The sequence below is a fragment of the Rhopalosiphum padi genome, chromosome 1, assembly GCF_020882245.1.
Source record: "Rhopalosiphum padi isolate XX-2018 chromosome 1, ASM2088224v1, whole genome shotgun sequence".
NCBI lineage: Eukaryota > Metazoa > Arthropoda > Insecta > Hemiptera > Aphididae > Rhopalosiphum > Rhopalosiphum padi.
The window spans coordinates 64,702,308-64,718,573 of NC_083597.1; the positions used below are offsets into that span (position 1 = coordinate 64,702,308).

The 16,266-nt window shown below is 29.7% G+C and overlaps 1 long non-coding RNA gene across 1 annotated transcript in view; it reads left to right on the forward strand.

Moving 5' to 3' along the window:
• The window catches only part of LOC132917673 (uncharacterized), a 47,986-nt gene extending 35,663 nt beyond the window's left edge, over nucleotides 1–12,323 (forward strand). The window contains exon 4 of the long non-coding RNA XR_009660319.1: nucleotides 12,062–12,323. This is a non-coding gene — a long non-coding RNA (uncharacterized LOC132917673). The remainder of the gene's footprint in view (nucleotides 1–12,061) is intronic.
• Nucleotides 12,324–16,266: the final 3,943 nt, after the last annotated feature.

The following is a 16,266-nucleotide window of genomic DNA, read 5'->3' on the forward strand; positions in this document are numbered from 1 at the left end:
ATGTCATCAGAATATATAATCCATTATTATCTACGCAGAATTTTGTATTTGAACAGAAGGTGACATATTTTACATAATATATATGTAGACATAGACATGTTGCCATTGTAATGTACGATATAATATACGGAGATCACAGAAACGTGAAAATGTTATTTTAGTTTTATTTATTAAAGTTACGATTGGAATAGTTATTATATAGTTAGTTTAGAGATGTCTAAGTCACACCAGTATTTACCAAAAATTGTACTTGACACTCCTTTTGATATTCAAAAATCTTACACCACCTTCATGATTAATTTTTTTAAATGGCCTTTTTTGGTCTGCATGACAACGTTATTTTAGTTGTAGTGGCTCTTAAAAATTTGCCCTAAAAAAATACACAGATTTTAAGTGTGCAATTTCGAATAAGTTAATGTACCTATATTATATGTAATATTAGTTTATAAATTATAAATAAAATTGATATTATCCTAATGAGATGAATGTACGTGATGTCTCTCCAAAATTCACATTCAATATGATTATGTGCGTGGATAGTACCTTATCTGCATAATTATTATAAAAATATAATATAACTACGTAAAACGTACAATAAGTCATATAATGATATTCCTATAAATGAAACTACTTAAGGAAAATTCAGATTGAAAAATTCACATAGAAACAGCCACCGCCCACTTTTATAATACAATGACCCCCAATCGAGATTGTAATATCATTCCTCCCCTTGATAGTTCTATCTCCCACTTAGGGGAACACTGCGCTACGCGATTTTAACGGTATCGTTGTGCACTATACGCTTTCGCGTATTTTGTTAACATTTCACGTCGATTGCATCACTATTTGATTCTAAAATCGGGGCCACGATTATATATATTTATTTATTTATATTAATCAACGGGCATAAGCCCTTTAACAACATATTACATACTTATAGATACATGGAAGCTATTACAGATATAGCGATAACAATACATAAATAAAACTAATAGAAAGACAAGAAAAAAGAATAAACAAAGAAAAAATATATCATATAATAACAAAGTATAATATATTAGAACCCAACCCCTATAGGTTACTATATGTATATAATATGGCTCATAAATTGATTTCATTTAGGCTAACGAAAATCGTACATTTTTTTTTGTTTATATAGGGTTGCCGTTGGTTACAGAAATAAAATTTAAAAGAAAAAATGTTATGGACTAGCCGACCCGCCACTTGTTGATATGGGATTTTTTTTAAAACAAAAGAAAATGATATTTAATTGTTTGTTATTCAAACATTCAACAATATCCGTCTGTTTGTAGCTTATATAGACTACGCTTGAACAATTTTCACGAAAGTTTTAGAAATTGTTCTTAGAGATATCAGAAAAGTTTTGAATGTAGTTCGAACCTTGCCGAAAATATGCCAAGTGTTTTATCCAATTGGCCACGGGCGAATGGCCCGCTTCGGTTGAATCGGTTCACTAAGCGATGATGTACACCGATGCTGATTTGCCAATGAATTTAAAAGTACATTAAATCCGTCGAGATATACCGATATAGCACCGCGTGTTATGTTTTAATAAATTTATTCCGAGCGAAGTCGGATAATATACAGCCAATATAGTATATAAATATGTATGAACAATATTAAAGTACACATTAACCCACACGTGTGGACTTCATTAAACGCGAAATCTATACGAAAATAAAACGGTATGATAATAATACCCATGAAATAATAGTATAGCAATAATAGTAGTTTAATAATATAATATAATAATAACTGTGCATAAATGTGTATTACGCGAACACGTAGGACGAAGAGAAGTAAAATACTTTCTATCGATAATCATATTATTGCTTTATACTCATATATAGAGAAGTAAACTTACGGCTTTTCGCCGTTTATTTCATAATATCGTTGCACGATACATGGTATATGTATTGCGTGGAAAAATATTAATAATGAAACGCTTATAAAGAGAATAGTATATACATTATTATACTATATATTATGTAATTATATATATATATATACATAGAATTTTATGGGAAATATCGATTTTAGCATGTATATCATACCTATATATTATACGCGCTCGTTACTGTGACTCTATCGACTGTGGGAATAATAATAATAAAATCAATTTTAAATAAAAAGGAAATGCCTACTCGAATATCTACGCCGCCGTACTATTACGTAAATACAAATATGACCCCACAAAAACAACACTACTGCAATGATATCATACTATACCTGTCACATGCGGCTATATGCGTATAGCGTGTTATTATTCATAATAATATACAGTACCTATGCATTTTACATAATTACTTTTTTTTGCACTCGGAATTTTACGCCGATAAACACTACATGCCGCAGTTTATAATAGTCTGCAGAGCATCAATGTCGTTCGTGGATTCGGATCAGATGAAAATAATAATTATTAAAAAATGCAACGAACACAAACCCTTGTGTATACAGTGTGCGTATTATTATTTATTTTGCCGCAGAGGCTCTCTTACGATGGCGTTTAATAGGGTTTGGTCAAGGGGTGATTTAATATCAGAATACTTAATACTCTAATATATAATAATATTATATTATGTGAATACATTTTTCAAATCACGAAAATCTTTTTTGTTCAGCTCTTAACATATTATCCGTTTACCCCATTGTATCTGAACTCAGCAAAATATCTGTCCGCCCTATAGTTCACCCCCTTTTATTTTTTTGTCGTTTAACATATTTGCAGTGTAGACCTAATTTTTTTATACTTGCAGGGTATTCTATACATATAGCTAACTAACGCTGTATAACACAGTGCAGGACCGATGACCCGCCTTGTAAACATAATATTTTAGGTATCATCATTCAACAATTCATTTTCACATACTATCGTGAATATACATTACAATATATATTTTATTATTATACTAAATACTGCATATTGTAATGATTGTATGTGCGACATAAACACATGTAGGTATAGGTACATAATACAATTTATATTTTTCGTTCGTATAAAGTTTTAGCGTCAATTGCCAAATTCGAAATTAAAAAACGCCAAGTACTACCGGTATCCATACCATGTGGATATACGACACCATCACGAGTCCATAGGTAACACTTTATCGTACGCATACGTATATTATTGTTGTGATATTATTATTATATGTTATTGTTATATAATATTGTATACAGTATAAATGGTAAAATAATATATGTATTTGTATAATGTTTTCTGTCGCGCAAGACCGGAAGAGGAGACCAGGCCTACCGGATGGAACGAGTATTTGATACACCGCATGTGTGGTTCGCATGAATATACTATATTATTATATAGACGTGTCGATAAACTACGCCACAGCCACCGGGTGTGTCATCGAGTTACCTTGGTACTGGTTCTCCAGAGCAAATTATAATCGCGTGTACCTATATAATGTATCCACGTGTAACCATTATATTTTTCTATACACAGTTACTAAATTAAGTACGTTTACATATCTACATAAACAATATGTACCTATATCACACACACACACACACACACACATATATACAATATACATCGTGTGTGTATATATATACTTATTATATGCTGTGTACGTCCGTCGTATGGTTCGTCGTTACAAACGTATACTTAAAATAATAATATTAAAATATATTTATTGGTTATAATAATACACACACCAGCTTATTTTAAGCTGCTTGCCTTCGTTTACGCGTATAGCGAATAACAACACCTGCCGGCCAGTAGAACGCGTTTTCGAACATCGCAAGTTATTCGAAAACAAAATATACGGACCTATATACTATATTATGACTATTACGTTTTGTTTTTATACTCAAAAAATTAAAATTAAAACGTCACAAAATTCTAACTTTAGCTGTAATAATAAAGGTATATGATATTAATATAATATTATATAAAATGTGATGATATATATGATATTACACAGAGTTGTATGGTCCAAAAACTTACTAACCGTTTCATATATAAAACTGTATAATATTATAAAGTTTTTTTTTTTTATTAAATATATACTTAAAAACATGCATATAACATCATATTACATATTATATATTTTATATAAGCTATATATATATTAAGATTATACCGTTATATTCTACGTAAGTACTTAACCGGAAGTGTGTAGGATTTGAAAACTCAAAAACTTAACAATATTAATCAAAACTTTAGAATGAACTTCTTGCGGATGAAACGTTCAGCGCGCTTGAATCTGAATAAAAGAGGTGAACAAATCGTCTACGTTCTATGCAAAAATGTATTATACTGTCGGAAACTGTATCGCCTGTATAATACCTACACACGTCTATATGGAAGTTTCGTTTTTAATGTAACGATCAGAACAAATAGTTGTTTTATTCATTACCATAATTTAACACGGGAGATTGGTGCTATAACTTTGTGTACTTAAATATATAAAACCGAAAAAAAAGGCTTAACATAATTGTATATATAACTTCTCATATTTATATTAGATTATAACATAGGTAAAATGGTTTTGAATGATATCAAAATTTTATTTTTGTTAATATCCTAGTGGTGAGGATGATTAGGTCATAAACATGAAATTAAATTTCTATCTGCGTCTCTATTCAATAATATTATTGTACCACACATAATTTTGATGGTAATAGTTGTTGTGTAATTGTGCAATCCAACCAATAACATAAACATGAACGTCAAAACTCCAGTACAGTTCATTAGTCATTATAATTATTAGACGATTACCCACAAAATTCCGGACAATAAAAAAAATCGAAAGTAAGGGTATAATTAAAATAATGTAGTTTTTACTTTTCAGTTGGGCAAATATCAGTCACGCATCAGTCCCTCGCTACGTTGAAGCACCATAATAATAGCTCTTAATTACTGGTTTTAAATTTTTAATTAATGTAGAAGAGGCGCGAAACATTTTCCACACAACGATTGCCATTTTCTTTGTGCAAAGTTTTATTGAACCAAATTATAATAATTATCATCATTACAATATTATCATACTATTAATTTTTTTATTATTTTTTATTTTTTAATTTTTTTTAATGAAACTGATGACTGCTGTAAAGCCTACAGAAAGTCATATTATAATATAATATTATACGCGCTGGAAGTGAAAACGTCTATTCGTGTCTGCAGATGTAATGTAATTTCCCTTTGTTTACAATATATATAATATATATATATATGCGTGTACAAGATGATTCACCGAGCATATTTAAAACTATTTTTTTTTTAATAGTGAATTCGTTTCATATTCAGAGTGTTGGAATTTTTAAATATTCTCACTTTAAACTATTTTGAAATTAGTAGGTTTACATACCATTTAAACCTTAAATGTTAAGGGATAAACTGTGGTAATAACAATTTTTTTTTAAATTAAAATCAACTTTATTTAATATTAATAATAATATTGATTAGTGTCTATGATAATTTAAAACTATTGCAATCATTAATAATTAATATTAATTTATTACAATTTTATAATTAGTAAATATCATCCGTGTGTATTATGATCAATACCTAGTTCAATATAAATGTATATACATTTTATTATTTTATATTTATCTAAAATCATTTCCGAGGACTATTATCCCTATAGTATAATAAATGATGTATGTGTTAATAACTCAGAAATAACTCGTTCGAATTTTGATTTAGCTACATATACATTTTCATCAAAATAATCTGAAAATGTTGCAAGAGAATAAAATATGACTGTAATGTACCTATAATATACCACAATATTCGTGCTGTATTGACGTATTGTGTATTTATCAAATAGATATTGGATGTAAATCATATGTAATCTATGTAAATAACAATATAATTATCTGAATTCGTACATCGATAAAACTATAGTTGCGCGCGCGCGCGTGTGTGTGTATGTGTGTGTAGAGGGGAAGTTATGGCCCACGTTTTTAAAATTAATATTATGGAGAAATCAAGTCCTTATCTAAAATTTTGGGCATTTTTCTCTATCACGATTCGTATTTCCTATTTATATTTATCTATATATACTATTAAAAAATATTATACCGTAAGGTGTAGAATGCATTAAATACGATAGTATACCACAATATTATTAGATATTACTAACACGACGGTTTACGACGACACCACAGAATTTTTTTTCTCTTCTCGAATCGTGCCAGGTCGCGTAACAAAGACACACGTGACGAACCCGAATGCATGTTTTGTATATAATATTTCGTATAGTCGCCGCCGTGGTCGGCCGCGTGTATAATAATAATATATTACTTTAATATTATTATCACTATATATATACTCGACGGGCACCCACACACACACAACACACACACTGACGTGCATATAACGAGTATACTTATATACAGTATATATATATATATATATAATCGATGCTCGTTCCTCTCTCGTTTTCCGAGTGTGTTTACCCTAGGCGGTGGTGGCGGCGGCGACTGTTGGTTAACTAATTTCTCCCTCCGGTCGAGCACAATCATTGTGCAGCACTGTCGGTAGGTACCTATATATCTTATATAGTCATATAACACACAGATATATATATATATTTCGTACAGCCTCCTCGTGGGTGGCCCATTATTCAACCCTTTTATATATTATATTATTTTAGTCCCGAACGACCCACTATACAATATCATTATTTTTATTATACTAAACGCGTAGTTACAGTGTGTATTGTGCCGCGCGTATATGTATATAACCGTCGCTCGTCCACCGAGCAACCCAATTTTACGGCATCGGCCGCAATGATATTATATTACCTATAGTTAGTATCATTTTCGCGTTAGATACGTGCCCTAACTGGAATGTACAAGAGTGTTCCACCGAGCATATGCACATGGATACAAATTTTTGATTTTTCGAATGAGAACACCTCTCCCTACTTTTTTACTGTAAATTAGAGATTTTTTTTTAAAAATGTTTATGTAACTTCTTTAAAATTTTAGCGAGTAGTTTTTCAGTTATAAATGTTTACGAAAAATACAAGTTATTAAGGATAAAAAAAAAATATATAGAACAGATATTGTAATATTGGATCTATATTTATTTAACTTGGACCATTTTTATAAATTATAGAATATAGATAAAATAATATTAGCCGTAATACACAAAATTAATAAAGTTAAAAACTATTCACTTAAATTTTGATACGTTAACATTTTCGAAAAATTATCCGTTAAATATCTAACTGTATAAAAAACGAGTTATCAAAAATGTGTATCATATACACGGAATAATAATTCTTATCTAGTATAAAAAATCACAAAAATTTAAAATATTCAAAAATTAAAAAAAAACAAATTTTAAATTAAATTAATGTGATGTTGAAGAAAAAAAGGGGTTGGTCATGCTTTGTGAATTATTTTGTATATTATCATTGTAATACGTATAAAATTCGTCTCGTCGTAACATACAAATACAAATCAACCAAATCGCGTAATGTAACTACGTCACAAAATAATACAACAATATCATCAAAATCATTATTATTACTATACCTACATTATACCTATATTATGCTTGTCGCAGTTTCGTGTTCTTATTAATAATAGCAATAATATAATATATTTATGTATATCATATTATAATATAATATGTTGAGAGCGAAAAAGACTATAAGGCGTACGCGAGAAAGAAGATTTTTTACGTGGTAGACGCGGAAATATTTGAATGATATAATAATAGATATATAATAACGATACAATAAAAGTCGTGGGCGCGGAGACAAGTCTCGTCCGTTAGTTCTCTTATTCATTCGAATTCCGACCAAAACGCTCGTCAACGCGTATATAGTACGTCATTATACACTGATTTCCAGACACGTGTACGTTGATGAGCATAATAGCTTGTATAATACGGTCGTTGACGAGTTGGTCTTCTATACACACCAGCCAGACAGGCAACATAATTTTTTTTTCTTTTAAATCCACATGTGTTCAATAATAGTTTTACATTTTTGTTTTTTTTTTTAAATATTTTTTTATCGTCTCGATCTTTTCCGTTTTTTTTTTTTTTGTTTACGTGTAAATCTATTAAAAAACGACGAAGCACACACATAATACGGGCCCCGACCCCGCGAAGGAGTATTCGAAATATACATATATATTGTATTACCACGAAAATCGTTCCTTTTTTACGGTTTAAAACGTCGTCGTATTTTTATACCTACACGATCGTTCCTTTCCAAGCACACATTTGGTTGATTTTTCTCGTTCCAAACGACCGATCGCTAACTATATGATATTATACATAACGTATAGGTATGATGGTATTTCATTTTAACGTTTAAGTGCGTTTCGATAGTAATGCAGTAGCAGTACAATCAGTAATCACCCAAGAAAATACGTTCGACAATATTCTGACGATGACAAAATTGTCGATACTTACCAGTTATCAATATAAAATGTATCACTTTGAAAAGATTTTATTAGATCTAGTAGATACTAGATGCTATTTGGGTGTAATTATAAAGTTTTATTTATTTGTACTAGTCGACGCAAAAAATAAAAAAAAATAAAAAAACTACGTCTTATTGAAAATACACAATATATAACACCGCTGATTCTTCAATAATTATATTATCATAGTCACAACAACTTTGTCTCTGTGATAATTTACTGCGACAATGATGATGTACGCGTGTGCTCTCTATAATCTATATCAAGCGTCATCGACGAACATTATATTATATTATTATGATGATAGGAATTAATTTAGCCGACGTTTCGCTGCAGAAACTGCTGACATTATCTTCTTTTTTTTTTAAATGAGTTGTAAGTTAAAAATGATTAGTATCGAATTATGTTATAAATATATATAAATTCGTGCAATTATAGCAGTGACTTTGCCGGTGTGTTATCGGAATTGAAATTAAAAATATTGAAATGTGGTCTGCTCGAACTCGAGTAGATATATCTATATAGAATAAACATATTAAAGAATTTTAATTGGTTTTCAAAAGTTGCAGTATTGCATTATTGAGTCAAAATATAAAATTTTGTAACTACATACAAATACGTAAGTATATTATTATTTATTATACATTATTTTACCATTCGCGCTCTAGACGCCGCACTGGCGACTTGAAGAAGCACGACGTGTGGCGTGCGGGAGGAGCACTCCGATATTTCTTTCACACACTTCCTATAATGATCTGTTGCCACGCACACATTTGCCTGACCCGCACGCACTTATAAAACTATCTATATTGAATTCCTTAAAAAACGGTTTTTTATTATTTTAAATCAGTAAAATATTATTATGACAACTGTTTGGCCATTAAGCAAGCAAACAAAAATAATTATAATTAAAAATTACCAAAAGGTTTTTATTGCTTATATTATTGTTGTTATTTATTATTATGTATCCATATGACGTAATGTTCCAATAAATATTGTTTAAAAAAAAAATAGGATTTTACAATTTATAAACGGGTTCAATTAATTTAACACAATATAGGTACAAGTTATAACCATGTTTAACCATTTTTTCTAATTTTTAATAGATACGAGTAACGTCTTTATTTTAGTGGTTGCGAAAATCGTACAAGAGCCCTCGACTGTTCTAAAAACGTCATAATAACAATATAATAATCATTGCTTACACGTCGTGTGAAATGTATACAAATCTATCATCACAAATGATTAATATTGCCAATATAGGTGAAATATGTATAATACTATAATGTATACATGGAAACATATTGTACCTATACATTTCGTAATCGTTATTAATAGACCACTATCGGTCTGACATTCATAGCGTTTGTCGTTTTCTCCACGAGTCTCCGCGCGATAATAACGACCCAAAATCTCACCTTAACGATCGCATCGTACTTACGCAATGAAATACCACTGCGGGTCTAAACCGTACCACCCATCCTTGTCGACTTCCCCTCCGGAAGTCTCGGAAAAGTAGCGAAAACAATTCGGTCGGACAAATTGCACGCGTCAAAATGAGACGCGCAGTGTGAGCGTAAACCATATATTATTATATCACGGAAAGCAGACTCCACGATCTTATAACATGCGGACCGGAGTTTCTTTTTGTTTTTATTTCTCTCTTTCTGTCTGTCGTTCCGGATAAAAGTGTCGTTCCTATATATGCTACGCGCACTCACGGAGCCGAATCAAGCCATTCGTATACCCTTAACATCTGTGCACTGGGGGCCAACTCTAAGACGCATCACTGTAATGAAAAATACAAACAATTTGTATCACTCGTCTACCCTTATAAAAAATATAAATAATTTATTTTTTCCGGAAAACCGTATCTTGTTACGAAAGTATTTCACAGTATAATATAGGGCTTAATTTCAACATAATACATAATGGTTAATGTTCGTTTAACCGTTTGATATAACTCGTTAAGTAGGTACCTATTTAAACACCTTTTTTGCATTTCAAATACTTTCGGAAACAAGTATTTATTATACTTTTTTTTTTGAGTCCCTACTAAAATATGTACTCGATATTTTATTAGATTTTTTTTTTATTAATTAATTTTATACTTACTTTTTATTTTTATATAACTATAACATAAAATAATTTTTGTAGTATTTAATATTTATGTTTGCATTTAAATACTAACTGGGAAATATTTTTAAATACAGATTGAAATACATATTCGAAATACTTTCTATAAGAATGACATCTGATTCATCGACAGTCATCATTCGTCACTAATTTTTTATAGTAATATTGTTCAATTAAAAATAAAAAAAAGTCATAATATTACATTTTGTATTGTATAAAGCTATATGATACGTTTTTTTTGTGAAGGGTAATCTTAAAATCTACTAGTCTAATTTTGATCAAAATTGTTTCTGTGCTTCATGCAATCTGCGTTAAAAAACGAAAACCGTCGCAATTAACATTATCACGGCGTTTACAGTAGTGTAAATAGGCACATCACACGGCACAATATCACATAATAATTGTACGTCCTCCATTGATGACGTTCAGTATTAAAATTCAAAACACTCACGCTACTGTATTAACAATATGTTTTTATACGCAAATAATATAGTAGATAATAAACACCAGTGTTTTGCGAAAACACTGTTCGCCGATAAATATACCGAGATGGTTTCTACTCGAGGTCTGCACAGTATTGGAGAAAGCTACAACACGTTTGGGACAATCGATAAATTATATCGTCAGATTGAAAACATATAATTACTCGTTTGGACCAAATTATAAGCGCCTAGAAACGGGCTGTTCAGTTAAACACAGCTGTTAACATTATTCGAGCATCTGTCGATATAGCTCTGTATTGTAATCGTATCTAGGTATAGGTATGAATAGTAGCTAAGACACGCATTTATATGATAATATAATTATGACAGAACAAAATGTTTACAGAAAAATCCAAAGAAATGCACTTCCTCTGGAACACGCAGTATTCGAAAATAGGAAATAGTTTTTAAAACGTATATAGCATTTTAAACCATGTCAACACCATTTGTTAGACCTAACTCCTAAGCCTGTTGAAAATTCTGTTTAAATCAATGATACATTGATCCGAATGGGTTTATATGCTTTGCAACGACAAGCACAAATGGTAGTTTTTATTTTACAATACTTCAGGAAAACTTATTAATTAGTCATAAATTTATAATTATTTAATAAATTAATACACTAAACGATGTTTGTTGCTAGCATTAATACATAATATGATATAATTAAATAAATATTTTTTTTCTTCACATTTAACAAGTTACTTTACTTGCGTGATCAAATGTGCGTAATAATAATAACGTTTCATAACATTTCCGATATTATTATAAAATATATTATTACCAGTCACTTTAACTTGTAATCAATTGATCAATAAATACGTATTTAATATTCAAGCATTTTAGTATTTAGTATACATATTGTTTATGTTGATGATGTTGATAGAATTATATCGAACGACAATATTTTCATGTATCTGAAAGTAAGCGAATTTGAATACAAGTGCAAGTGGTAAGCTGGCCTTAAAATATAAAGAGTGCAATTGATATATTATTGACCTTAATCAAAAACTTTGTTTCAGGCGCAATTATTCCATGCCAGTACAAACTAGCGATCTAAACGGGATATTATCGCAAAACGGACGTAGACATTTTAGATCGGAAACACAAAGGGCGCGTACCTGCTGTGATATAAATGATGATGTATGACATTCTATTATAGTGTCTCCTTCGTCAGAGCTCGGAACCGAGTCCACTCGGAAGAAAACAATAACTGCGCTCCTGTTCTCGTCGTGACCAAATGCCTGCAAATAAAGTGTACAATCATATTACATTATAATATAATATTACATTATACCATAGAGTACCTGCACAGAGAATATTATGATGAATATTTTTATTTCAAACTGTTCGTGTGCGGCATAAAATTGTACCACAAAATACCACAAACGATACGTATTTACAACGAAAGCGTTATCATGTTCTGGGCGGCTCCTGGTAGTCGTCGTTATATTATGACATGTTATAAATTATACATTATGCGTGCGTGTGTGTTTGCAGTGTATCATATCATTATAATATACTGGTCACCGCGTACAATTCATATAGGTAAAACGGCGGTTGATAGAGTCAGCTGACTGATAAACGTCCGTTCGCATAATATTATTATCAGTCATCACACTGTAACCCGTACAATAATGGACTTATTCGGGTGCGATGAACAGACGCACGACGTATACTATACTACCTATACTATTATTCTAATTATATTTAGCTGATACACTATATGTGTGTGTGTGTGGTACGCGCGTCTAAATAGTTTTTAAATCCATAAACATAAAAATATAACAACCTGATTTAACGTAGGTGCATAAATCCTTAATACATAATATTAAAATAATAATATATTATATATACATAGCATGTATAAACGCTAATTATAAAATTAGATTATAATCGATATGGTTATGTTATAAAATATCATATTATTATTGAAACAATAATACAAATCGGGTGTAAAATTCAATATTATAATATATGGGGTCGTAGTGCGATTTTTTATTTAATTTCGTAATGGTAGGATAAGAGGATGTAGACATTTCCATTCAATATAATTTGTTATACCGCGGATAATCATTTAAATTATCATAATTATTAATTACCTATAATATTTAATATGAAATGTGTCGTTGTACATGGTCAGTCAGCAATATTAGGCACCACATTTAATCCAATTTATATTATGTAGGTGGTACTTAATAATACCGTTTAATACTTATTTGTTATGCCTCGTTTTAAATATTATCATAAATTTCCAGGTTCTACCAACCGTCTGATATTTACACCCATGTACGGGAGGACACTGAAACAAATTGTTATTTGCCTCGACGGGCTCATAACGGTCAACTACGGCCGCATTACGCAGCTGTTGTGATGTAATCTCGTTTCAATATAGGTAAAAAAAAAAAATAATAACAATAAAAATCGAAAAATACGTTTTTAAAAAAAAATTTAATTTTACGGATTACGAAAAAATGTGTAAAAATACAAAACATTTAAGATAATTCCTTTTATATTTTTATATGATATATTATAGTTTTTCGTGTGCAATCACTTGCTCAGCCCGATTCGAAGTCTCGACCACGACGACTGCATCGTTAAGTCTCGCAGAAATAATCGCATCGTTGCCCAACTGAAGATGCGTGGGCAATGTGTATTATATATATTGTATTATTGTATATATATATATAGGTACTAACGTGTGTACAAGAGCCGTGTCGTAAAGGTTTATAGTTTCGAGATGAAGATAATAGAGAGACAGTTAGAGCGCTGAGTGATAGTGGGAGAGAGGGTACACTTTTTGACTAACGTTTGCTCCTCGTGGACCTCTTTCGTCCTATATTCATTCTCTCTCATTATATCTAGTATCTTAGTATATTTATATATATATATATGGTATTTACGTGTAGGTTATTATCGCCAACTTTCACGTCATCCTTTGAGTCAGTGCACTCAGCGCATGAACCCCGAAAACAATGCGATTATACCCTTCTATTTTTGACATCGAGACAATATATTTATATTTTCTATACAATATACTATATAATATGCTATATGTATAGTAAAAATATACGTTAGCACTAAGTAAATATAGTCGACGCGTTTATCTATAGGGTGATTCATCGAAATTTCTCATCTCCGATTATCCATTCGATAGCGAATTTATTCAAATTCTGATTTTTAAATACAAAGATTATAAAGATTATGTTTTCGAATTAATGAGCATTTCTTGTACTACTTTACTCTTATAGCAAACTCCTGTTTCTAAAATGTGATCCCCCAATTTTTTTATTTTAAATTATTTGAGTTGATAATTTTTTTAAAAATTATTTAAAATTCAAACTAGTAGTTTTTTAGTTATTAAAATGTTTATGTTAATGATAAAAGTCTTTAAAAGTTGTTATAGATAAATACAAAATAAATGTAATATTGGATTTTGAATTTATTATACTTGTCACTTGAGACATTTTTCAAATTATAGACGTTAGTAAATTCTATAGCCTCTTAATCTCTATATCTTCTGAACCTATTAGCATAAGTCTAGCTATTATGCTTAGCACACAAAGTTAAATATCTCAAAAACGTCTGTTCAAATATTGTAATATTGATTTTGATATGTCAATATTTTTAGAAAAATGATTTACTTATAAATTCTCTGTTTAAAATTAGGGTTGTCATTTGAAAAAATAGAAGCTTATATTTCTACAGAAATTATGAAAATTCAAGAAGTTGAAAATATGGTCTAAAAGTATATTTAAAAATTTTAAAAATCGTATTTTGAATAACCTTATTATTAGAGAAGAAGATGGAGTGAGCATTGTTGATGAATCATTTTGCGATATTGCTTGTAGGACTATATTATATAGTTAGATAAAATGCACTGTCGCCAATTGGAGACCACTATTATTGCCGTGTACCTACTATTTTATTATACACACTTAATATTTACAATTTAATGTCTATGTTTTAAATACGCACGATATTTTTAAATATTACTTTGTCTCTGGGGATTAACACATCAGAATGAATTAGCATTTATTAAAAATAATTCAAACTAACAAATTAATCTTGCGCATTGCAATATAACCATAATAATCAATGTGTTAAATTAGTTAAATTGGTCGTTATTTTTTTTCGTTTCATTGAATACGTTTAATCCTACATAAGTATATACTTTTATACAAGGTATAATAATTTATAGTTATTTAGTTAATTATCTTGGTAATATTATTATATTTACTCAAAAATGAACATATTGTTTGATGAAAGTAAGTTATTTCCAAAGTTTTGTTTTCACTGAAATACCACACCGGCTGAGTTTTGATAGAATTCGACGCAAATAAAGTACCTATACAGGTAAAGAAAGAGAACACAAGTCGTCAGGGACTTTTGTGATCGAGATAATTGTTCTTAGACTTAACTTTGGTAACAAATGAAATTGTTATGAAAGTGCTGTAGTTGCTTTAATTAAATTTATGATTCCATAATTAAGTTGAAATACCTTCAGAAAATATTATATGTTTTGAGGTTTACCTATACATCTTATAAAGTTTTCAATTACTACACAAATGTTATTAATTAATGTAATTTAATTACATTACGAAATTATTATTGTGTATTCCAACTAAGAACGATGTAAGAAAAAACAAGTAATAATGACTTACCGTTTCAAATTTGCATTGATATACATAATATTATACAATAATAAACTATTTAGTATGTATAAGTTATAAGCTGTAAAATTTATGTTGAAGCAGCCAGCGTTATAGAATGCAATCACTAAAAAATAAATATAATTGAGCTACCAAACAAAAATAAAAATAAAAAACGTTTGGAACGTAATAGTACGCGTTTAATAACTAATAGTAATAGGTTAATTATTTGGTAGCTTACATAATGTTTACCCTTATTCGGTAGGGCCTAATGTCCAAAAATAATATAATATTGTTTTTTTTACTAATTATTAATTTAAAAATCACTCTATTTTATTAAGTTTTTAAAATTAGTTCAAATAAGCCGCTATTCTTATAAATTACTAAAAACTATTAAAATAAATAGTCTTGATACTTACTTAATAATTAAAGTCTCTACGCAGATGTGATCAACATTTTCGATCACGAAACCATATTAACTACTGCAGGTAGGTATATTTTTTTTTACTACAACTATTTACTTTAATATAAGCCATACTCTCGACACTGGGCTTATAAACTGTTTAACGTTTATA